This window comes from Myotis myotis, unplaced genomic scaffold (genome assembly GCF_014108235.1).
Source record: "Myotis myotis isolate mMyoMyo1 unplaced genomic scaffold, mMyoMyo1.p scaffold_m19_p_8, whole genome shotgun sequence".
NCBI classification, from domain to species: domain Eukaryota; kingdom Metazoa; phylum Chordata; class Mammalia; order Chiroptera; family Vespertilionidae; genus Myotis; species Myotis myotis.
In genome coordinates, this window is record NW_023416390.1 from 27,874,756 (window position 1) to 27,898,417 (window position 23,662).

Consider the following 23,662-nt stretch of genomic DNA (forward strand, 5'->3'; position numbering starts at 1 on the left):
TTCCCAGTGTAACTCTGGACCTGCTGGCACAGCCACACTGGGTTGCTTAGGTTTGCATCAGGCACCTGGCCATTCTGCTCTTTAACTTCTGGGCCTCGGGTCTCCAAGTAAGATGAGACTTAGCTCAAAGAGGGAAGTACTCCCCACCCCAGCCCTGGGAGAAGCTCTCTCCACAAAATTCCTCCTGACAAATCATTTCCTAATTTCCATGTTCTTGACTCTTTATATCTTTCATCTGGGTGAGACTCACTTAGGTAAGGAATCTAGAGATGGAACTAGAATAGATCTCTTGAAATGTGCACAGGATGATCTCATAGGTAAATGTGATATCTGACATTTATCCCATTTAAAAAAAATGGGTTATAATTTATAAGCCATCAAATTCATTGTTTAAAGTGTACAATTCAGTGGATTTTAATATTTTCAAAAGGTTGTGCGACCATCACCACAATCCAATTAAGAACATTCCCATCATCCCAAAAAGAAACCCATATCCATTAGCAGTCACTCTCCATTCTCCCCACTCCACACCCTGGCAACTACTAATCTACTTTCTGTCTCTATAGATTTGCATATTCTGGCCATTTCATATACATGAAATCATAGGATGTGTGGTTTTTTTCACTTAGCATAATGATTTAAAGGTTCATCCATATTGCAGCACACATCAGTATTTCATCCCTTTTATGGCTGAATAAATCCATTGTGAACACCACATTTTGTTTATCCATTCAACAGATGATGGGCATTAAGGTTGTTTTTATTTTGGAGCTATTAAGAATAATTTGTACAAGTTTTTGTGTGGATATATGTTTTCACCTAGGAGTGAAATTGTTGGGTTACATAGTAATTCTATGTTTGAAATTTTTCAGGAACTGCCAGACTATTATTCAGATGGCTACACCATTTTACAATCTCAAATGTATGAGAGTTCTGATTTCTCTACATCCTTGCCAACACTTGTTATTGTTTCTCTTTTAATATAGCTACCTAGTGGGTGTGAAATGGTATCTCATAATTTTGTTAGCATTTTCTCTAATGACTAATAATGTTGGCCATCTTTTCATATGCTTATTGGCCATTTGCATATCTTCTTTAAAGAAATGTCTATTCAAATCCTTTGTCATTTTTTAATTGGGTAATTTGTCTTTTTATTGTTGACTTGTAAGAGTTTTTTATTTTTAATTCTAGATTCTTATCAGATATATGATTTGCAGATATGTTCTCCCATTTTGTGGTTTGTCCTCTTATTTTCTTGATAGTGTTCTTTGAAACATAAAGGTTTTAAATTGTGATGAAGTTCAATTTATATATTTTTTTATTTGCTTGTGTTTTAGGTGACATATCTAAATTACCATGACCTAACCCAAGGTCATGAAGATTTACAGCTATGTTTTCTTTTAAGAGTTCTATCATTTTAGCTGTTACATTAAGGTCTTTGTTTAAATTGGGGTTAATTTTGTTATATGGTATGAGCATTTATTGTATCTTAACATCACATTAAATCCGGCATCCTGTTATGTAAGTAAATCAATACTATGTTTTTTTAAAAATAAGAGGCGACAAAAATATCTATGCCATTAAAGGAAAATATTTTAAGCACTATAAAATATGTATTTGTTGTCAACATTAAGATATTTATTGGTATATATGTTATAAATCATCCTTTTGTATTAAAAGAGATTTCTTTGGTCCACATTAGGCAAAAAATTATTAACTTTATTTGTCTTATTATTTTTACTTAAAAGCAATGTAAGCAGCAAACTTTTAATGCATTTGAGTTATTATAATACTCAATCACTAATTTCTCTAAGAAAAAACATCTTTACAAATTAACATATTACTCTCATGGCTATAGACTACATTAGGCACATGTTAACAAAATATTACTACTCAAATTGTTCTTGCTAAAATGCATGTGCCTGACACAGAGAAACAAACCGCAGCATTTCAGCATTCTGATCTCTTCTTAAATGAAGTCTTTGGTAAGATGAAGTGTCAAGAAATGGAATTGTTGGTAGTCTGCCATCAGATTTCATTGCACTCAGAAATTCATGAAAACACAAAGAGAAGACAGTTCTAACTCAGCGGGTGTGAGAGAAGTGGGGAATGAAACTAGAATCAGAGATGTAAAAAAAAAATAATCTTTATGACTGAGAAACAATGATGTGATTTTGTAGTTAGACTTCTTATATCTGCAACTCAGTTCCACTACTGACCAGTTCTGTGAACTTAACCAAATTAACTCCGTAAGCCTCAGTTTCTTCCTCTCTATAATGGGTTTCATGACAGTATCTGTCTCATAAGATTGTCATGAAAGTTAAAGGAGTTCATTCAGGTATAGCACCTAGTTCAGTTCCTTGATTATAGACAGAAGCTAACAGGCATTAGCTTTATTATTTAATATTATTATTCCAACAGACAGAAAACTTGCACAGAGCCTCCAAATGACTGAAAATTCATGGCTTCCAGAATTAAATTCCTATTCCTTGAAGTTATTATATTATACATAACATCTGAGTAAGACCCCAGCAAAATGTTTCAGCAGACAGGGGAATTTGGTTGTCATTTCAGTCTTCAGCCATGAATTTCAGGGATCCAATCTTCCCCTCTGGGAAAATGAGCTTGGAAGGACTGTGAAGTAGTTATTACAGAATTTTTCTCTACAAAAGAGCCAGCTAAGTAAGAACAGGAGAGAGAAAATAGCCTAAAATGAATTATACAAATGATAACTAAAGTTGCCAATGAATCAATAAAAAAATCCAAGGCCTTAGTTCCATCTTCATTCAGACAGTAGATAAAACAGACCACCTAAGTTCTCTGGGGTTCACCCTTGTGATTTGGCAAATGAGATTTTAAATTTCATCAGATGATCATTAAAGTCCATTTCAGATCTTAAAAGTCTATGGTTACACTTCCAAAATAAAATTGTGACACTCATTTATTTCCCGTGTAATCCAAGACTGTATCAGAAAGCAATATTTAAAGGACTATTACTTATAAAACACACATAACCATAGTAACACAAATTTTTAATTTCTTTTTGAAGCTACCTATATGAATAGGTAATAGATTCATATAATTTAAACTACAAAAAGTGCAAAAATGTATACCTAGAAAAGCCTTCTTTCACCTATTTGGTTCCAACTGTTCCCCATCAGCACATATGTGCGCGCGCACGGTGCACACACACACACACACACACACACACACCAGTAACCACAATTACCCTTCCGTATATTGTTTATACATTTATGTATACAAGGCAACACAAATAGATCTTTGTTTACTCCTTTCCTACATACTGATAATATATCTAATGCTCTCTCTTTCACACCTTGCTTTTTGTACTTAACAATACATCTTGGAGATCTTTCCACATCAATAACAAAGGTTTTCCTCATTGTCTCTCTCATAGGGACAGAACATTTCATTGTGTGTATGCATGTCATCTGGGTTTTCAAACTTATTATCAAATAAATGTATTATTCTTAATTTTTTAAAATTTCCCCTTCTGTTCATAGCTATTTTCCTCCCATTCATTCCTCTCCCCACTCTGAATTCTATGTTTATTTGTATCTTCTCTCTCTCTCTCTCTCTCTCTCTCTCTCTCTCTCTTTTTTTTTTTTTTTTTTTTTTTTTTTTTTTTTTTTTTTGAGCAGTCTTGCCAGGAGTCTTTTCTCTCTTGTTAATATTTTCTAAGAATTTTGCTCTTGTTAACATTTATTTTTATTTTGCTGTTAATGGTGTTTTGGTGTTTTCTTCCTCCTTGTTTCTTTGGATTTGCTCTGTTGCTCCTTAAATTCTTTAAGTTAATTAACATGTTTATATTCTATGTTTAGGGCTTCACTTTGTTTTCTCTGTGTCCTAATAGATGGTCATTTGTGTGCGTGTGTGAATGTCCCATGGACACTTGGGGAAAGATGTATACTCTGTTTTATTGGAACAGAGTATGATATATATAAATTGGATTTCCCTTGTTAATTTTGTTATTTAGGTTTTCTACTGTTTTTATTACTTCTTGGTGACTTTATCTGTCATAGACTAAGAAATGCACCAAAGTCTCTCCCTATAAAGTATTTCTGCCTACATCTCATTGTACTGAAATTTTTCTTTATGCACACTGATGCTATGTTTTTAGGCTTATGTACACTCAAAACGATTAGATCCTTGTTCTGAATTATACTCTTTATCATGCTAAATTGTGATGTAGTTATACAAGGTGTCCCAAAAGTATACCCACTTTCACAGCTGATAGTTCAGTTTTGAAAATGAAATGTATTTTAATAACCCCTACCTTTATAGTTATTCAAAGTGTGTGTATACATTTTGGGGACTCCCTATACTTGTAAAGGCAACCAGTAAGTCAGAATTATTATTGTTCTGTTTCCTCCTCACTGCTCTTTCTTCTACTATTCAACTTCAGTTTGTAATATTCATCTTTACACTTTAAATATACCTGTACTTCTACCATTTGCTTTATCAGCTCTAAATTATAGATGTTTGTCTGTTCACCTGAAAGATCAGGAAATCAGTGCATTGACATGATCTCCACTACGTTCTACTATTACTATCACATTGACCTCATCAGGGTTTATAACATTTACGTTCAGTTCCTAACAACATACTGGTATCAGCCGAAATCTATTCTAACTGCCAGGCCTTTCCATTCTAGTTCCCAGCCCTCCCCAACAGGTCTTAGCCCTCAGACAAGAAAGGCCTTTGTGGACTTTGAGAACCACAATGTAAAGCCCCGGGAGAACTATTTGGAACTCTTCAGGTTTGGAGCCATGGGTGGGGACTTGGTCCAAAGCACAGAGTCTAAGAGCCTGTGGAGATTGCAGTGCCCAACAGTAGAGAGAGGGCAAAGCAGGGCAAGCAAGAGGGGCTTGTCTGTGAACACAGCTGATGTGGCCCTGAAGACTCAGGAACATCTGGGCAGAGACTTTGCATGGCACATGAGTCCTACTTGAGTAGATGGGGACACTGAATCATGAAAAATTGGGTTTAAGTGGTAAAGTGCTCACATGTGACACGCCCCTCCCTCTCCACCAGGCCTGGGAACATTCAGATGAAATCTGAAAGTAAAATATGATTTAATAAGAAAATACACTTTTTATAGATAAATAGTGAGTTCTGATTAAACAAAAATGTGAGATTATAGATGTGTTTATATGAAGCTTTTCCTGTAATTGATACAGATGTGTACTTTTGTCTTTAAATAAGAATCAAAGATAGAACTGGCTTAAAAAAAAAATACTCCCTACTACAACCAGCCAGTACCCTTCTCTGAATAGAATTTTAACTCATCTTGTTGTTCTTGCCTTTTTACCCCTGTTATAATCACACACACACACACACACACACACACACACACACACTCAGGGTAGCCTTCTGGTGTTCTTGTTCAACATGCCTGGGAGTTCACAGTTCCCTTTCAAGTGTCCAAATTGTCCTCCCTCCCTCCCTAGAGTCTCCAGGGCACAGGTCCAGAAAAACAAAATCACCTTGTCACAACCGTTTCCTGTTCCCCTCGCAGAGAGGCCACTTCTCCCTCCGTCGAATTCCCGGGGGGTTTTATCTGCCCCTCTCACGGAGTTTATCGCTTTCTGGCTTCCATTCCCGTTGTTTACGTGCACTAGACATCACGGTCAGGATGAAAGAATGGCTGTTGGCTTCAGAGCCAGACCTGTCTGAGGATGGATCCCAGGTCCATCCCTTGCTAGGTGGGTGGCCTTGGGAAAATTCCAAAGCCTTGGGAGCCTCCTTTTTTGGCAAAATATATAAATAATATCCTCTGTCCTCATCATTTTTGAAGATTGGAGATGGTATACATAAAACACAGTTCTTGGTAAAATACCAAAAAAGTCCATTATTATTATCATTATTTATGATGCTATTTTTTTATGTCCCCTTTGAAGTATGTATTTATCCATTCACTTAACAGATATTTATTGAGGACAAACTATGTGTTGGGCACTGGGGACCACATGGAGAAAAAGACAGAAGGCTTGGGGTGGGAGGGTGGGTTAAGGCAGTGAATAAACAAGCAAACAAATAAATACAGAGATGATTGCAGATAAGACAGCACTGTACAGAAAGTAAAATAACACGTGCAAGAGAGAGAGAGAGAGAGAGAGAGAGAGAGAGAGAGAGAGAGAGAGAGAGACACGATAAGCAAAGGCCACTCTGGGAAGAGAGTTTGGCCTGAGATCTGGACAAGAGGTTAGCCCCCTCCAGCAGTCCCAGAGCCATAGCATGTCAGAAGTTGGGGACAGTGAGGAGGAGGCTCTGAGGAGGACTGGGCTGACAGCAAAGTGAATGAATGAAGGAAAGCATGGTAGAGGGTGGATGGGAAAGGACAGGCAGAGGCCGGTCCCTCGGGACTGTGTTGGTTCTGATGAAGGGCGTGGATTTTATTCCCAATATTATTGGCTACCTCCTGGAGGATATAGGTCGCTGGCTTGTACTCAGTATTATACCTGCCATGCTGTTTGCCCCTTGGAGAGCTGTTACCCCGCAGCCAGTCCACAGATTTTTGCGCAATAGAGAGATGAAAGGAAGGAAGGAGGACAGGAGGGGAGAAAGGGATAGAGAGAAGGTCACAATAGACACCCATACAGACGAATCTGATGGTTCTCACCATTGTCAGGGACTCGGGACAGACTGGGCGGCCTTGGTGGGCGGAGAGATTTTCCATCCTCCCGTGAACAAGTGAACATTTGGTTCACGCTGGTCTCGTCCTCGGGTGGTCCCAGATGGCGCTGGGGGACGGGAGCCGGGAGGTCTGCGAGGAGAGCAGCTCATCGCTGCCTCTGGCTCTCGTCGCTGGCAGCTCTGGCTCTCAGGTCGCAGATAACAACTGTCAGATGGTCTTACTGTGCAGCAATAAGCTTCCCCAAAACAAAGAGGCCAGCCCAGCTCCAGAGAAGCGGATCTGGACAAAACACACAAGCCTGGAAAAAATTAAAAGTTCGCGAGCAACTGAGCAAAGCACCTCGGGGAAATGCAAGGGGTTCGCCCTGAGCACACACTGTTCCCCACGCCCTGGGCGCACCAGCAGAAAAAAATAACCCTCCATCCTCAGGAAAAGGAAAAAGAAACCACGGGAGCAAGTCAGGGCTGCCACTCAAAACTAAAACGAATGCCGCGAAAGGCTAGCCGGGCCCAAAAATGGAAAGAAAGGGAAATGAAAGGCAGAAGACAAGAGACAAGATGAGAAGAGGGGCGGGAGGCGGGCTGCTGGGCACAGCCTGCCCCTCTGTCTTGCAGACAACACATCCCTTATGGCCGCAGGGTAGCTGAACTGGCCTTGGCAGGGTCCCTGGACACCCTCCTGCTAAGAGCACCCTGGTGAGGAGAAACCAGACTACAAAGGACCACAGCCTCCTCTTTAATGTTTTTTTAAAATTTTTAAAAACTTTTGTTATAACTTACTTTTTTTTATTGACTTTATTGGGGTGACATTGGTCCATAAAATTATACAGCTTTCAGAGGTACAACTATAATCCATCATCTGAATAGTAAATGTTTTTAAAGTTAATTTTGGTCTTAAGTGTAAAAGGAACTGAATTCAAGCTTGGCCAACCCCACTGGTGCCAGGGGTATTTGCTAATAGACAGACGTTTCTAAAAGAGGGCTCCTGGTTCAGGACAAAACAACAGGGTTTGGAAGAGCAAGAAATGTGAGAGGATGAGACTCGGGGACCACATGTGAGTGAACTTGAAGGTTGGCCAAGCCTGGATTGGGTGAGAGTTGCTTGCCTCAGTTTGCACCTTGAGGAAATGCACTGGTTGGAATTAAAGGTAGAACTAGCTGGCATGCTTATTATTCTGAATGGCCAGTTTCCTCATGGGTGCCAGCTCTGTGCCCAGAAAGCTACACGGATACATTTCTGAGACGTGGAGTCATGATGGCAAGATGCCACCTGTGGCTTCGTCATCACGGTTCCTTGGAACACAGGCCTTCTTCACCAGAAAGGCGGGAGGAAGCCTTTAAGCAAGGATATACTTCTGGTGCCTAAGGCCTTTCAAACTTCACATTTCTGAAAAGGTAAACCAAACTGTTCTGACACAAAGGAAGATATTTTATCCAAAAGCTGTAACGACCTTTATAATTTCAGTAATCTTACCATGTCTACCATGGCTGGGGTGCCCAATGCTCTGCCCGTGGCAGGAGTGCCTTTAATGTCACCAAACCTCTACAAAGTCAATATCCTCCTCCCCGTGTTACAGATGGTAAAACTATGGCTCTGAGAAGTTAAGGAATTTTCCCACGGTCTCTTAGCCAGTAAACAGGATTTCCAGGTTGGCCTAGGACTGTCTAATTCCAATGCGGGAATAGAAAGTCATCTCTCCATGACCAAAATAGGGACATTGAATGGCAGATTTCAACTGTGTGGTCATCTTCCATGAAAATCTTTGATAGTTGATTGTTTTTTCATTGGCTGGGGAGTAGGGTGGAGAGGGGTCAACATTGTTATAGAACATGCACAGTAGGTCTTCTCTCCTGAATACTATACTATAGTTTCCTAGAGAAGACATTTTGAGTTTATAACCTCCAAAGAGAAATGCTCTTTTTAGATTTTTGGCTTGGGTGTCTTTGTGTCATGAAGATCAACTCCATTACTGGGGCAGGGAAGAGTAAAAATAGATTTCCCATTAGTAGCAACAAGTAGCTGTTGTTTGTCAGCCAGAAGGAAATTCTTTCATTCTTTTCCTGCTTTAGTTCTTTTTCTGCCAACAGTTAAGCCAGGTTCATTGTAGAGTGGGTGAGAGCCAACTTCATGCATGGGTGGAGTCTATGGTTACCTATAAGAGATGCCTTCAGAGATGTGAGGACCAGGGTGCTGAACCCAAGCAGGACTTGAGAGCACTCCCCCCCCCCAAAAAAAAAATACAGTAGAAAATAAGTGTATCTTTCATGAATATATACAAAATTGAAATTATTCAGAAATCTAGGAAGAAGCTATTTTAATTTAGCAAACATGCAAGTTTTATGTCATTGTCAAAGAAAAGGTGTTTTGTTTTGTTGTTTGAGATTCAGTGCCTACAAAAATCTACCCCAACTAACCTAAAAGTCTCCCCTTAAACATTTACCCATACGGATACCTGAAATTCCATTTTTTAGCAGTAAGTTCATTTGCTAAAACGTGTTCTCTTTCTTCTGGGTAGGCTTTCTTTCTTGAGGTAAATACCCTGGGAGTGAACACATTAGTTTTATATCCCTCTGGGGGAGATAATTAGTTATCATATGTGTTTTCTCCACAACAGAAAGATCCTGGGTCCTATAGAAGCATTTGCAAAGGGAAATACCAACCTCAACGAATGTGTACAAAAGTTAGGACAAATTTTGCTGACCTAATAGTTTTGCCCTAGGCCAGTCCCTAATTCTATAAAACTTGCTAGGGAACCATAAAAATCATGAAATTCTATTATTATAAGAATATTTAAGAATATTAATATAAGAAAATTTCTCTCTGTTTTGAGGCTTTGTCGAATTCACTAAAGTCACTTTTTTTCTCTCTCCATGGACAACAGTGCATGAAATGTTAGGGTTGACACATTTCTAGACCCCAGGTTAAGATCAGATAACCTTCATATTTTATAAACAAAGAAGCAGAAGGCCAGAGAGGCTTGTTTTGTGCAAAGTTTCTTAGTTGGTGACAAAGCAAAGATGAGAACTGAAGCAGTCACACAATCATTAAGAGAAATAATCCCCCGACCCCCATCAGATTCCCATCTGTCAAACATTTCAGCAAACACAAATAGTCGGTTACTCTCTTCAGGAAGAAGTTTGTTTAGTTCAGCCAAACTTATTATATTTTTCAACAGATGAAGTAAACCAGATTCAGAACTCTACCATTTTTTTTAACATATGGGGCATGGAACTCTGCTAATAGGAGTCGGTGTGTGGTGGGGTGAGAGGGGAATGCCAAATTAAATGAACAATTTGAACTTAAACCAGAAACATGCTGCTGATGTGAAAAAAAAAAAAAACACACAAAAAAACGATGTTGGCTATCTTAGATGCATCATTAACATTTCCCCCTTGAATTGTGTATGTAGGATGTTGTGCTGTGATATGTATATATATGTCTATGCAGATGAGTGGTGGGATGTGCATATGTGTGTACATGTGTGTACATATGGGTGATGTGGTATGTGTGTATATGGGTATGTATGGGTAATGTGGTATGTGTGCATGTGTATGGATGGGTGAAGTGGTGTGTGTGTGCATGTGTGTATGTGTATGTGCATTTGGCTGCTATCTTCTGTGAAAAGCAAATGGGAAGCAGCATTTGACCCGGTGAGGAAAAGCCCTTAGTTAACAGTTGAGCTTTCAAAGGTTAATGAGACAGTGAAGCAGCACTGTCACCCCCAGCTTACCCAGAATTCCCTAAAAGCATTAGAGAAGAAAGTTGGACTGGGGAGGTGGCAGTGGGGGAGGGGATACAGGTAGTATTTGGAATATTAGGACTTTAAACCAAGAACTTCCACATGCCACTGGTGCTCATTATCAGCACTACATTGATGAGAAGTCAGAAAAGGAGCTGGAGAAGGATGCCTGTCCATGGTCTCGGCTTCCTTTGGAATTTCTTGAGAAAATCCAACCCCTATTTGAACAAGACAACCTGTTACTGTTTTCTACTACCTTTTTTTGGCATTTAATCTAGAAAAACTGAAGTGCCAAGAAAAGAATTGTCACCCTAGATGTAGCACTCTAATTCAGCTCTACATGCCTATCTATAAAAGTATTTTAATGTTTGTAGACAAAACTGAAAGAAGTCCTTTGAGCACTTCAATAATCAGTGCACAGGAATTAAAAGACTGTAAACTCTGCCCAACAGCATGATAATGGTGGCCACAGAGTTCCAAGATGCTCCTTTAGCAAGTCCAGAATTCAGAAGCCCAGGGCAAGGGACTTTGCCTCTGCCAAATCTTTCCCTTAAAAAACACCTATCACTGGGGGAGTGGGATGTCAGCAAACATTTTCTATAAAGGATCCCTAGTAGGTATTTAACTCTTGGAGCCATAGGTCTTTGCAACAGCTACTCAACTCTGTTGTTGTGGTGCCACAGGCAATACCTGAATGCATGAGCACAGCCATGTGCCAATAAAACTTTATTTACAAAAACAGGCAGCTAGGCTGAGTTTGGCTCACAGGCCATAGTTGGCTGACCCCTGATTTATCAACCATGGAGTGGTGTGATATTTGGTAACATCAACATGTAGGAACTTACTAAGATTCTCATCAATCCCCTTTGTGCTTTTTATATTTTGTTTTCTTTCTCATTATGAAAATAAGATATGGTCATTGTAAAAATGTAGAGAAAAATAGAAAAAACACAAATTATTCATAATGCCATCAGACATACTCCTTCTTAGTATTTTGTTTTGTTTGGGCTTTTGTTTTATAGAGTCAGGGCAATGCTGTATATTATTGTAAGTGCAAATTTACTTAATTCTCATATTTTTATGCTATTTGCAACATAAGTTTGACTTAATTTTACTAATTTCTAGTAGATTGTTTATTTTTTTTCAGGACCCGTGAGGAGCTTCAGTAATATAATCTCTTCTCTCTGGTGCTTGCAATCTGAAGGAACTTACATAAGGGAGTGAACCCCACCAGCTCGTTTCTCACAGGTCAGGGTGTGTAATAACCCTGGAGAGCAGGTGTGTGTGTGTGTGTGTGTGTGTGTGTGTGTGTGTGTATGTTGGGGAAACAAACTTGTTACTGATATGATTTCCTTAGGCCCCTGTTAAAACCCATACAAGCCCTTAGGGAAATTCTGTATGGTTCATGCACAGTCCAAGCTTTGAGCAGCCCTGGAGGTTGGCAGGTCTCAGGAAATGCTACACCAAAATATGGTGCCTTGACTTTTGAATACTTTCAGCTAAGGAATTTGAGAAAACAGCAGAAGGAGGGAGGTCACAGCTGACCTTCCCTTTCCCCTTCCCCTTCCCCTTCCCCCAGACACAGGTCATAAAACCATGATGTGAGAACGGTCCTCCCCACACCCAGAGGAAATGAGCATCCTTATCTCAGAAGACAAAGAATCTGAACAAACAACAAACATGACTTGCTAAGTTTCCCCCAGTTGACTACACTTACCTCATGCTCCTTAACCTAGCATGCCTGTACACGTGTGTCCCCTCTTCATCCAACTTCGCATGAGAATACTCATGTCCAACTATTTCTTCAGGCCTTCATTCTTCACGAGGCTCCTGTGTCATGTAAATTTTATACTCAATACCTTGATATGCTTTTCTCCTGTGAATCTGTTGGTCAGTTTAATTTTCAGACCTAGTCAGGCACCCTAAGAGGGTGGCAAACACTTCTCCCTCCCCTACAGGGCAGTGTATCAGATAGGAGATTCCTATATATCCTTTCACTCCATGTGAAGGCTCATGCTCCAACTAGACAACAATGTCCCTGCCTTCCACATTTTTGTTATTGCCAATTTGGTCATTTTTCTAATCAATAGTATCTCGAACAGAGAATGTAAGTTCTGGTTTCCAAGAGTTTACAGGAGATAATTAAAGTGTAAAACCTGATGCCTAAAAACACAGGCATTTGGATTTAGAGTGGCTTTCCCATTTCACCCACTACCCTTGTGTGTTCCTAAAATAAAGCTCTTTCTAGTCTGTTGCTAAAGCGAGATGCACTTACTGAAAAAAAACAATAGGGAACCAGAACATGACTTTGGACCCGAATGATCTAAGCTAGACACAAATATAAAGAATGGAAACAAATGCAATAAGGCCCTGATACTTTGCAGGGTGGAAGTTACCAGTTGGACAGAGATTTACTCTCAGGCTCATGGGAGATTAGTCATATTTGCTCAGCAAATGAATAACATAAGGCAGCTGGGGTGATAGTTTTTAATGTAGAGGCCATAATTTTTTAAAAGTACTTAGAAATCAGAGACTTGCAGTGGTGTCTGTGAGAATACAAACTTGGCTGCAGACAAACCCCTTCTCTCCTCTGCTTGCACATCTGGGAAACAGGGGTAATGATAGTCTACCTCTGAGTTGCTGGAAGGATACACTGAGATCATTGATGTAAATCCTGGTGGCGAACCTGGAACGAATGCAGAGTGAGTGTTGCTGTTGTTTGTGATAGAACCAGGAAGGTAATTACAACTCTCGATGACTATTAAATTCTCGCAGACCTTTTATTGACAGTGTTGTACTTGCTCTAGTTTGTTTCTGTATTCTGTAAAGGTAATAAGACAATTATGTTATAAATTACACCATTAATTCATTTCAACTAGACTGCCCTCAAATTAATACTAATTAATGATGTTTATGTGTCATTTCAATAGAGGTTAGCATGTTTGCTTTGTAATACCACTGGGGGGAAGAAAGTCAAGTGTTGTTTTTTTAAGAATAAAAATGGAGGAAGCTAATAGAAAGTGAAGATGAAATATTTACTTCAAGCGTTATTCAGTCACGTTATGTGCTGCTTCTTAACAATGAGAAACTCATCCATGATGCCAGGCAGAAGGAAGATCTCTGCCAGATTAGGGTGGAAAAGAGTGGGGCATGAAGCACATAAAAAAAATCTTGAATGTTTCCAAAACGTTCAATCAGTTGCATTTGTCTGAACAACTTAGGATTTGTCAATCATCTCTTTTAAATTATTTAGGCAAGAAAGCACAATTTGGGAGGAGTGGGCTCCGGAATTGGCTCCAACATGGTTGATTATTTTCAAAAATCATCGCCCCAGTAAATTAAATTTAAAAAATCAGAGATATCTTATACCTTTTAGTGGTGACAGAATCTAAAAGGCTCCCCTTGTACAGAAATCAGAATTTTCCAAATTTTCCAACCATACCATGAGTCAGCTGTAGAAATACCCGTTCTCAGACAGCTCGGGGAACCAGCATTTCTAGTAAGTGGCTCTAGTAATCAGACAGGGCAATGCTTCCTAGCAGTGGTTCTCAGCCCTGGGCTTGTACTAGAATCTTCTAGAGGCACCAAGGGCAGCAGCAATGATGGATGCCCAGGCCCCACCCCAAAGTAAATCAGCATCTCTGAAGTCGCCTGGCCACTGAATTCTTTAAAGCTACCCAGACGACGCAGACACATAGCCAGGGCTGAGCAATGCTGTTTCCCTGCCTTGCTACTCAGTGCCATCAGCTGACATGGATGAGCAGCACTGGGGACCTGAGAGAGGGTCAGAAAGGTAGGCCCTGCCCACCCCAGATCCCCTCAGTGGCCATCTGTGTTTGATCAATTCTTGGGGATCTCTGCACATTGAAGGTCGACAAGGTCTTTCTAGTGCCTCTCAACAGAACACATCTTTCCTCCCCCTTCCTCTTCCCATTGCACCACCAGCAACACAAGTAGCTTCATGTATTTTCAGGGGTCATTTTCTTTATACTGTTGGCCAATGAAAGCCAACTGAAGAGGGATAGGGTGAAGGCAACCTATCTGTTTCAAAATCATTTATTAAAGTATGTTAACAGTGTACACTGCTCTGACCCAAACACCCCAGCAACATGTAATTGGCAGTTTCTGTTTTATGTCCCATAATCAAAGACATTAAGGATCACTAGCATTCACATCTGAGAATTCATTTAGACAGTTTTCTTTAATTAACGATGAAGACACTACAGTTCTAAGTACCAGACAGAATCGGGGAGGGGGCGGGGGGGGGGGGGACTGAAAATAAGCATAACACTCTAAAGAAAACTTGGAAAAGTGAAACACTTCTAAATAAAAATATATACCTGGCCTGGTACCCGTTACATATATACATAATGCATGTTATACACATATATACAATAAATGTTTTGGTAGCAATACAGACCATGCTTGGTCCTTTTGTACACAGATGAAGTAGCACCATGAGCAGCACCACCATCTTCAGATGATAAACCAAACTGCACATACATGAAATGAAAAAAATATATATGTATTTAATTTGGCCCACCCTGTAGCCAAGAGGTGTAAGGAAAGAGCTTTGCAAGAAAAATTGTCCCAGGAACTACATTCTTAATCCAGTAGAAAAGTTCTAAAACAACAACAAAAGCCCTAGCACTAAAAATGTCTATACAAATACAGGCAAGTTTTCCTGTTCACCGTATTTGTCCTATCATGTGGTATATTGGTTAACATTGGGGAAATTAATCACTTAAGCAAAGAGAGAAACTGAAATGCAGGGTGAATGGCAAAAGTCTAAAACACCAGATCTCTTGGAATATACATCACACATGCCAAGTCATCAACAAACCAGGAAAGGAAGACAACTCCCCAGCTAAGTCATACGTTTTCTAATCTTATAAGTTGATAATAAGCTCCTTATTACTGAAATTCCTTAAGATTAGGGTGAAACACCTTCAATATCCTACTTCCTCCCAGCACTTACATGATGTTCTGGTTACAAGGAGTGAGGGACACCTCAACATGCCACCTGATGCACATTTTCTCTATCTACAATTGGGGGGCTGGATTATGGAGCTATGGGAGGACCTCCAAGGTCTTCTCTGTCTTGGTTTTGGAAATGACCACAGGCACCAGCATTTAACCCTTGATGTTCTCCTAACTACAAGAAGGTTGTTTATGCTCTCCAGAGCAAAGCTCACAGACTAGAGGTCTTTCCTTGGTATTGGCAATGTCACATTTCTTCCTATCCCTAGCAGCTCATGCTTTTTTCTCTCCAGTTTCTCAGCAGCCTATGTGAATGCAGCATCACCGCCAACCAACGTTCACCGTGTCCTAGGAACACTCAACTCCCCTGTCAAGTCATTGCAAAGAAGCGATTTCATATTTGGCTTCCATCCATCCTCCTTCACATGCCTTCCAAAGGGTTCTGTCTCTCCCCAATCAAGGTCTTAATTCCCACAGTGTCTGGGGCTTCAACACCTCCTCATGTGATGGACTGACCCACGGAGCTCTGCCAAAGCATTTGGAGCACTTCACAGCCATCCCATTTCTCATGGCTCTTTTGTGTCAGTGGACAATGAGCTCCCTTCCCCCGACTTCAACCACCTCTAGTAAATAAAACTAAAATTTTCAACTACATGGCACATTGCATTCAGGAACATAACAGAGCTTCAGGATTGCACAATCCTGTTTCTTACAGTATAGTACAGTTGTTTCTTAATGCTCTGTCTCACACTTAAAAGATAACTAGCTAGGAGACAATAGTCAGGGAAGGAAAAGTTAGAAATCTCTACCTCTGGCTAGATGATTTTTACTCCACCTCTGGCTAGATGATTTTTAGTAAATGAACATTTGCAGTCAACCTAGATTAGTCAAGAGAGTCCCTGACCTTTGAAAGTGAGCAAGAAATAGCCACCAATGTAACATCAGTACAGTATTGACTCAGGCGGTTGATTATTAATGGATTCTCTTCACTTCTAGCTGGTTCTAGGACCTTTTCTTTTTTATTGTTGCCCAGAACGAAGATATCATCAAAGTCATGAAATACATTTGTTCTGTCCACAAAGGAAAAATTTTAAAACTCTGCCAAAGTCTCTAAAAAAGAATGCTATGAAAGTGGTCTCATGAAGAAAAAGCCAGTAACTTAGAGTTAAACAGAGGCCACCTGAATCCCCATTAACGTGAGCCCTTAGCTGGCCTACAAATACTTTGAAACGGATAAAAGTCAAGTCTCCCCAACAGGAACTGAACACAGGGACTCAGCAGCTGCTCAAGATCAACCCTCCCCCCCCCCCCCCCTCAAATACCAGCAACTTCCAGTTTCAAAACAGTGAAATTTGATACCACTTTCAAACCCAGCTTAGGGACCACTAGGAGCACCTTAGATAAGAATGTCTACCTTTATGCTATTTAACTGAACAAAACAGAGAACTAGACACCACGAGATGGAGTTTTCCAGTCTGTTCATTTCTATTCTGACCCAGAATTGGTTGATAATTCCACATGCAGAGGTATCTCGGTAATAATCAACGTTTAGGTTCCTTGAGAAATAATAACTAGCTTGACAGGAAAACGATTGGGGCTGACTTAGTTCATTGATTTCTGTTTGGAAGGAGCAGGATAGCCAACACGTCTCCTACACTAGTAAGAGTATGAGTCAGAATACTTGAAAAATGAAAGTTAGTTTGACCAACAAAGTGTTTTTCATAAAAGAGTAAAAAAAAAGTTCTTATCAGATTTTTATAATTGGTAGTGTTTTCTCCTAATAGGAAATGATGTAATTCAGCAAGTTCCTTGAAAACAATGGATTCTTATGACTACAGACCTATTTATCTTAGAAATTGATGAGCATGCAAATGATTAGAATCTGCAACAATGAACATTGTACAACAGTCTGTGAGGTACAGGCCATCCAGTTGAATTAGCAGTAACATGGGGCCTCAACAGTGTGAGGGGTTCCATTTATCGCCCCTTCCTTTTGAGTACAGTACCCCCAACCCTGGCCCCTTCCTTCAGCCCACCCCTGCCCAGGGAGCACAATCCTACAGAAAAATAAAATGCTGCTCCATCAACAGTAGGGCTGGGAATTTCTGATACAGAGTTTACATAGACGCCGAGGGAGCCTGATATTGGCATTACTCACTTAACTTGTAGGAAGTTTCCTGGTAAAAAGGTTAAAAACTTTGTAGGCAATACCTTTAAGTTCATTGCCATTTTCTATTTCCAAAGGAAAAATTCCAAGATATGAGTACTTTCCAAAGAAGAAAAGGATTAACATTTTCACTGCTGGCTAGATATTTCAATAGCTGGTCATTCAGCTTTGATGGGCTCTCTGTACACTGGGTTTTATTAACTCATCACTAATAGCCTAGTACCCACAAGGGCAAATGGGCCAAATTACATTCAATTAAGTCATGAAACACTGGAAGTTCTCAGAAAGCATGAGATAAGCTCTTAAAGAAAGTGACATGTAGCTCTGGTCATGACAAAAAAAATTAAAAAATAAAACTTTCTGGAATTTTAATTTCTGGTTAGAAATTAAAGACAAATACTCACTTGTCTTAGTATCTTTCTTGAGACAGTATAGGAAATGAAACATCCTAATGTGTGCACAGAAGAAAATGGTGCAATGTAGCAGGAAGCTTACAGAAGTGGGGGGAGGGGAGAAGAAAAGATCAAGTCTCTAGTTTATTATGAATAGACAGAAATTTCCAGAATTTACAAACACCCACATTGTTCATTCCAAAGAAAGCTTTTGATTTGAAGGGATTGCCCATGTCTCCTTCTCTGTACAGTATGTACAATGGAAGACTTTGATTTCCTTTTCTTACCTTTCGGCTTCCATTCAATTGCCAATGTTAAGCTGACACTCGAAAATACCCAGTAGACTATATACCCTTCTTCAGTTCAATTAACATGGCCTATTGCCTTACAGGAAAAATATAAAATTAAGATCAATTCTTGTAAGGATCTCAACTCAACACCAGGGCTATAATACAAGAGATAGAATCAGCAAATATAACTATACAATTGAGAACCACCTATGGCACTATGATTCTTATATTATTTTTCTGAGTTACAATCTTAAAACAAGGGCTGTACCCTAGTCTACTCTTGTTAGCCTTGTTTTAAGCATTTGCTCCACTCTTTACAACAGAACATTGCATACCTCAGTTCCACATCCAAAAAAAAAAAAAAATGTGCGCTGTAAGAAAAGTTACATTTTAATTAAAAAAATTACACATATAAATCAAAACCTATGTTAAATATTTAACACTCTCTCCACCCAACGTGAACCGTTTTGTGTGAAATAATTTACAACGATGCTCTGTCGCACAGTTTCAGCAGCAGATGAAATGTATCGTGTAGATGGTGATGAGAGGAAACCCATTCTCTCGCAGCATGGTGCGGGGCACAGCAGCTCATGTGGCCAGCTAAGTCCTGAAGGTTGAAGATGAAATTTATGCAGACTCATTGTCCCGGTGTCACAGTGCTTTTTTTGCTTGGCACAATAAAGAACGTGCAGTTCAGTCAACGGACTCCTGAGGATTTGGAAAGTAAACAAACTGAAATGGATGCATCGTACCATCTACAGAGGAGGAAGATGTGAGGTCCTGGTTGTGAATCATGAAATAGTTCGAGTCTGGGTACCCATGAGTTAGAGGAGGATTTGCTGAGGTCATTTAGGTCTTCATTCTGAAAAGGAAAAGAAAAGAATTCATCACCTGGGCACCTGGACATCACTTACTACTAAAGAATAAGTCAACCTGGATAGAGAGGCAAAGTCAGTCACAATCAACCCTAGAACTCGGGTTCCTATTTCCAAGGCCCAGAGCTCTTTCCAGGAGACCATGCTACTGGTTCCCTTCACCTTGGCCGAACACTCAGCTCCAGGGTGGTTGGGATAAATCTGGGATGACTTATTGGGAGAAACCTGGGAATACAAATAAGGTCAAATCATTTCTCTTTTGTCTGTAACATCATACTCTGGAGATCAGTTTCTTTCTACCCCCCCCCCCCCCCCTGCCCAGCCAAGCTTAAAAAACCACCTGCTCCACTGCCACACCACCCATCGGTGACGTGTCGGGCCTGCAGGGTCCCATTCTCATCCTTTGCAGCACATGTTAAGGAGCTAGCTCATCTGGTCTTTTAGGATTGTCCTATGAAACCCTGCAGTTGTTAGGGTTTTGCTTTAAAAAGAAGGCCTATCATATCAGATGAACTGAAGTCACAGGCACAAACAGTACTGTGTGCTTAAATAAAATCAACAAACTGTATTTAACTTCTTTTTTTCTCTCAAAATGCAAGAGTCCAAAGCAATCACAAACTCAAAGTAGTCAATATTAAGTCAGCAAACAAATCAATGTGATTTGGAGGTTTCAGAGGCTTAGCAACACAAAAATACACAGTGCTCTGATGTTCTTACGATCAAAACAAAAATGTACACTACAGTTATTGTGGAAAACTACAACAAAATAGGGCAAGCAGGTAACAGTGAGGCTATGCTGAATCTTCTTTTGGTTAAAAGTCACCTGCAAATTTTAGAGTTTGAAATCACAAGGCTTAACATTACAAAATCTGAAATCAGGTTTTAACTTGCTGTTGTTTGACATGAGCATTTTAGACACAAAAGGAAACCCAAGCAAAACAGACCAAGTTAATCATTAAATTTTAAAAAAAAAGATTCTGATTTAGGTTGAATAGAATAAATTATTCTGGTGGAAGCACATTTCTTTTCTGCAATTCAAGAAGGCAGACCTCAAGGGGCATTATCCCCTCCCCTCCAGTGAGTGGATCCACCTTTTCAACCTCATAAAAGTTTCTTAGGTTCTCAAGTATCAACATTAGAGAGTCTTTCTGGCATATATATTTTTAATTATTCTAAAGTTCTCTATAAATATCAACATTTATAGAATGTCCTAAATAGAGCAGTTAATTAATAAAAACTTGTTGAATTAGTAAAATGGTTGCATTAAATACTATGGAGACTACAAAGCTGAATTGTGCTACAGGCCCTGCTTTCTAGAAATTCTAGAAAGGAAGCTCCATTCACAAAGAGATAGAATACAGAGTAGAAAGGGGTGAATTCCACAGTAGATGCACAGGAAGAAAGCTCTAGGAGCACCGAGGAGGGAGAGAATACTTTAGCTAGGAATAGAAGGGAAGTACCTCGTTAACACACTTGGTTTGGTTTGGAAGACAAAAACATTTTGGGGATGTGGACAGAGGGATTATGTTTATGTTGCTTCCAGTTGCACCTCCAGAGCTTAGCGCAAGGGCTGGCACATAGCAGGTACTCACTAAATATGAGCTGAATGAATGATAGAGACAAAGCACACTCTATTGAAAGCACATAATGAAACAAGGCCCAGCCATGGATCGACAGGTCCAGTCAAGAATGTGACTTCATTGGAGCACGAGGCATCTGAATAGGGGTAGAAGGAGTTAAGTCTACAAATGCAGATTGGGATAGATGGGGAAGAGCCTTGATTGGCAGGTCAAGACACCTTTATCTAAGTCTATGGATAACAAGGACATACTCTGTGATATGATCAAAGTGCAGCGGTGATAACCAATGTCAGCTGCAAGGACAGTAATGGCTTTTAAAACTCACACAATGAAAATGTTGAGCAATATAGCTGTTTTGTTTTTTTCTCTTTCCTCTTGAAGGAGGGTATGGCTGAGATCAGTCAGCATTCACTATTTATATAGTGGCTCAGGTAGGTTGAAATTTACCAAATGAGACCTCAGTATTATGAGGAGATTTCTATTTATATTAAAATATTAACTCTACCCCTAAACAATAGGAAAAATGGCCTATTATAAAGACTTGACAAGCAGACAACACATGACAAAAAGGCATTCCAGGTTATCCCTTAATTGCCAGAGAAACAGGATTGACTTTGCATGGTTTCTACAAGTGAAAGGCTAACCCATCCTCTCACAACCCTCAGAGAATGGTCTACAGATCTCTTAGTTAGTTTCAAGTCTCTCCTGAACTTATATTGTGATCTATCAGATTGCTCCTACCAGAGTATCTAGGTACAGCTTAACTAACACAGTTTCACAGTGCTGGGCTGAAAATGAGGTAGGAAGGCCACACTTTATTAAAGGGCTGAGACCAACATACTGCCGCATGTGAAATGAAGCACAAGTGAAGGTCATGTGTTGCTTTTATATCTGGCTCTCCTCCAGAATGGCTGAATGAACAGTTTAGCACAGGGACAAAATGTATCCATCCAGTCTTATCATCACATGGGCCAGATCTGCATGGATGCAGAAAGGAGGAGACTGGGAGCCCGATGAGAAGAGAGAAATCTACAGCATCACCAGCGGTGGGAATCTGCTGCTTTGGGGCACTCTGAACCCATCCCTGTAATTTCCCACCAGCGTGTCTGTTCAAAGAACAGGAAATAAAAGGATATATCAATTCCACTATCTTCCTTTCCTCCAAAGTCTTAGCATACTGTTTTCAAAGCCCTTTATCATGAATCCTGAACACATGTCTCAGTCACTAATGGTACCTACCGGTGCCATCAACTCAGGAGTCTATGTAAAAGTGAAAGCACCTGACAGGTAATCCTGACTAGGAGGGAAGGGGAATGGAGGGCTATAAACAGGCCATAGAGATCGGGAGACATTACAGGGAATGTCTGAAGTTCACATCTGTTTATCTTCGTACAAGGGTGTGTGTGTGTGTGTGTGTGTGTGTGTGTGTGTGTGTATGTGTGTAAATATACATAAAGTTTAGCTACAGAGTAAAGACATGGATTTTTAACAGACATCCCTCAGTGGGAACTGCCTTTCACTGCGGCCACCTTCGGGTAATACTTATTTCAATCAAGCAGCCATTGTTCGGGGCATTTTTGGAATGCCTTCTCAAGTTCCCATTTCTTTTTCTGCGACTGCCTTCTCAGCCTTGGGTATATTCTTTTGAATGGTCTCTATAGCAGCCAGTCTTGTCCTTCAAAGGCCTATTTGATCTTTGGAGACAGCCAAAAAGCTTTGAGAGCCAAATATTGTGAATAAAAGGGGCTGATTAAGCTGGGTAATGGTTCCCAGAGAGGTATTATCTAAAGCCAAAGGACTCCAAAACTGAAGTTCCCAAAACAGAGCTGTTCACAATTGCCCTGATAGTTTTGTTGGAAAGGAACTCTCATAACATTACAGGCAGACCTTAGCATGTGCTTCACGGACTTAAATTCAGCTGCCGATATCCCTGCCCCTACACACACGTAATCAAGAAGGGCTGAGCTTGAATAAAGGAACTCACTTGAACAGAGGCAAACATGCAGATCGTGCATTTTTGTAATTTAGGAATTTGTTTAAAAAGAAAACACACACACACAATACCCATAGTAGGCTCCTGCAGTCATTTAATTCAACAAACATCTGTTGTGTGATAAATAAAAATGCAATGATAAGGATGATGATATATACTAAAAAGCAAAATATTGGTATGTGTATATTTAATGCACTTTATATATACAACCCCAACTGACTCACACCAACCATACAAGGCAAATATCACTACGACGTTTTACAAATCCAAAAACTCATTTGTGACACTCATAAACTGGACATAAAAAAGCAGAATGTTTCCTTGCAGAAGAGCTGTGCAAATAGCAAATGGTGATGCTCCTATGATACATCCTCTCTAGTTACATCATTGGGGAATAACTCGGGAGCCCAGAAGTATGAAGCACCTGTCATGAGATTTAGTGGCTGGAAATTACATTCTGACAACCACGCCAGCATCGACTGTATCCTTCCGTGTGTCTTCTTGTAAGATAAAACCCACTCAATCCTATTGCCAGTAATGAAAAATGTAATTTCTGAAGTATGATCAAATAAGTCAACACTTGAGCAATGCTACTTGAGACCTATGGCTTATTGCATTAGTGCATCCGGTAGGAATTTACATATTCTGGACGGACCCACTTCAATCATGCCTACTACAGCTGAAAAACAAACAAAGCTTCAGCTGCCTTTCACACTGTCAGCCTACCCATGAGTCTTCACTGTGAAAGCAGCTGAAAACAGCTCAAGGTTATGCCTATAAGTACAATGGAGTGATCAGCCCTCTTTCATCAATGCATTTTTAGTCAAAGCCATTGATTAACAGGGTGCTGATCTTGTATTTAGATGTGTTGAAACATCCTGCCAATTTGCTGGGTCAAGTGTAACACTGTTACAAATACCTGGTTAGAGCATTACTAACAGTTTCTACTTTTACCACGAAAATGGAGTAAAATATTATAAGCTACTTG

At 39.9% G+C, this 23,662-nt stretch overlaps 1 protein-coding gene and 1 long non-coding RNA gene across 2 annotated transcripts in view; both read right to left on the reverse strand.

Moving 5' to 3' along the window:
- Positions 1-12,870: 12,870 nt before the first annotated feature.
- LOC118661526 lies at positions 12,871-16,684 on the reverse strand. Its single transcript, XR_004969359.1, has 2 exons — positions 14,818-16,684; positions 12,871-13,218 (listed from the first exon to the last, which is right to left on the reverse strand). It is a non-coding gene; the product is annotated as an uncharacterized LOC118661526 (long non-coding RNA).
- Positions 16,685-18,048: 1,364 nt separating this feature from the next.
- IRS1 (insulin receptor substrate 1) overlaps positions 18,049-23,662 on the reverse strand; it is a 56,889-nt gene continuing 51,275 nt past the window's right edge. Inside the window, exon 2 of the mRNA XM_036319617.1 lies at positions 18,049-19,088. The gene's annotated coding sequence lies outside the window, so the exon portion shown is untranslated. The remainder of the gene's footprint in view (positions 19,089-23,662) is intronic.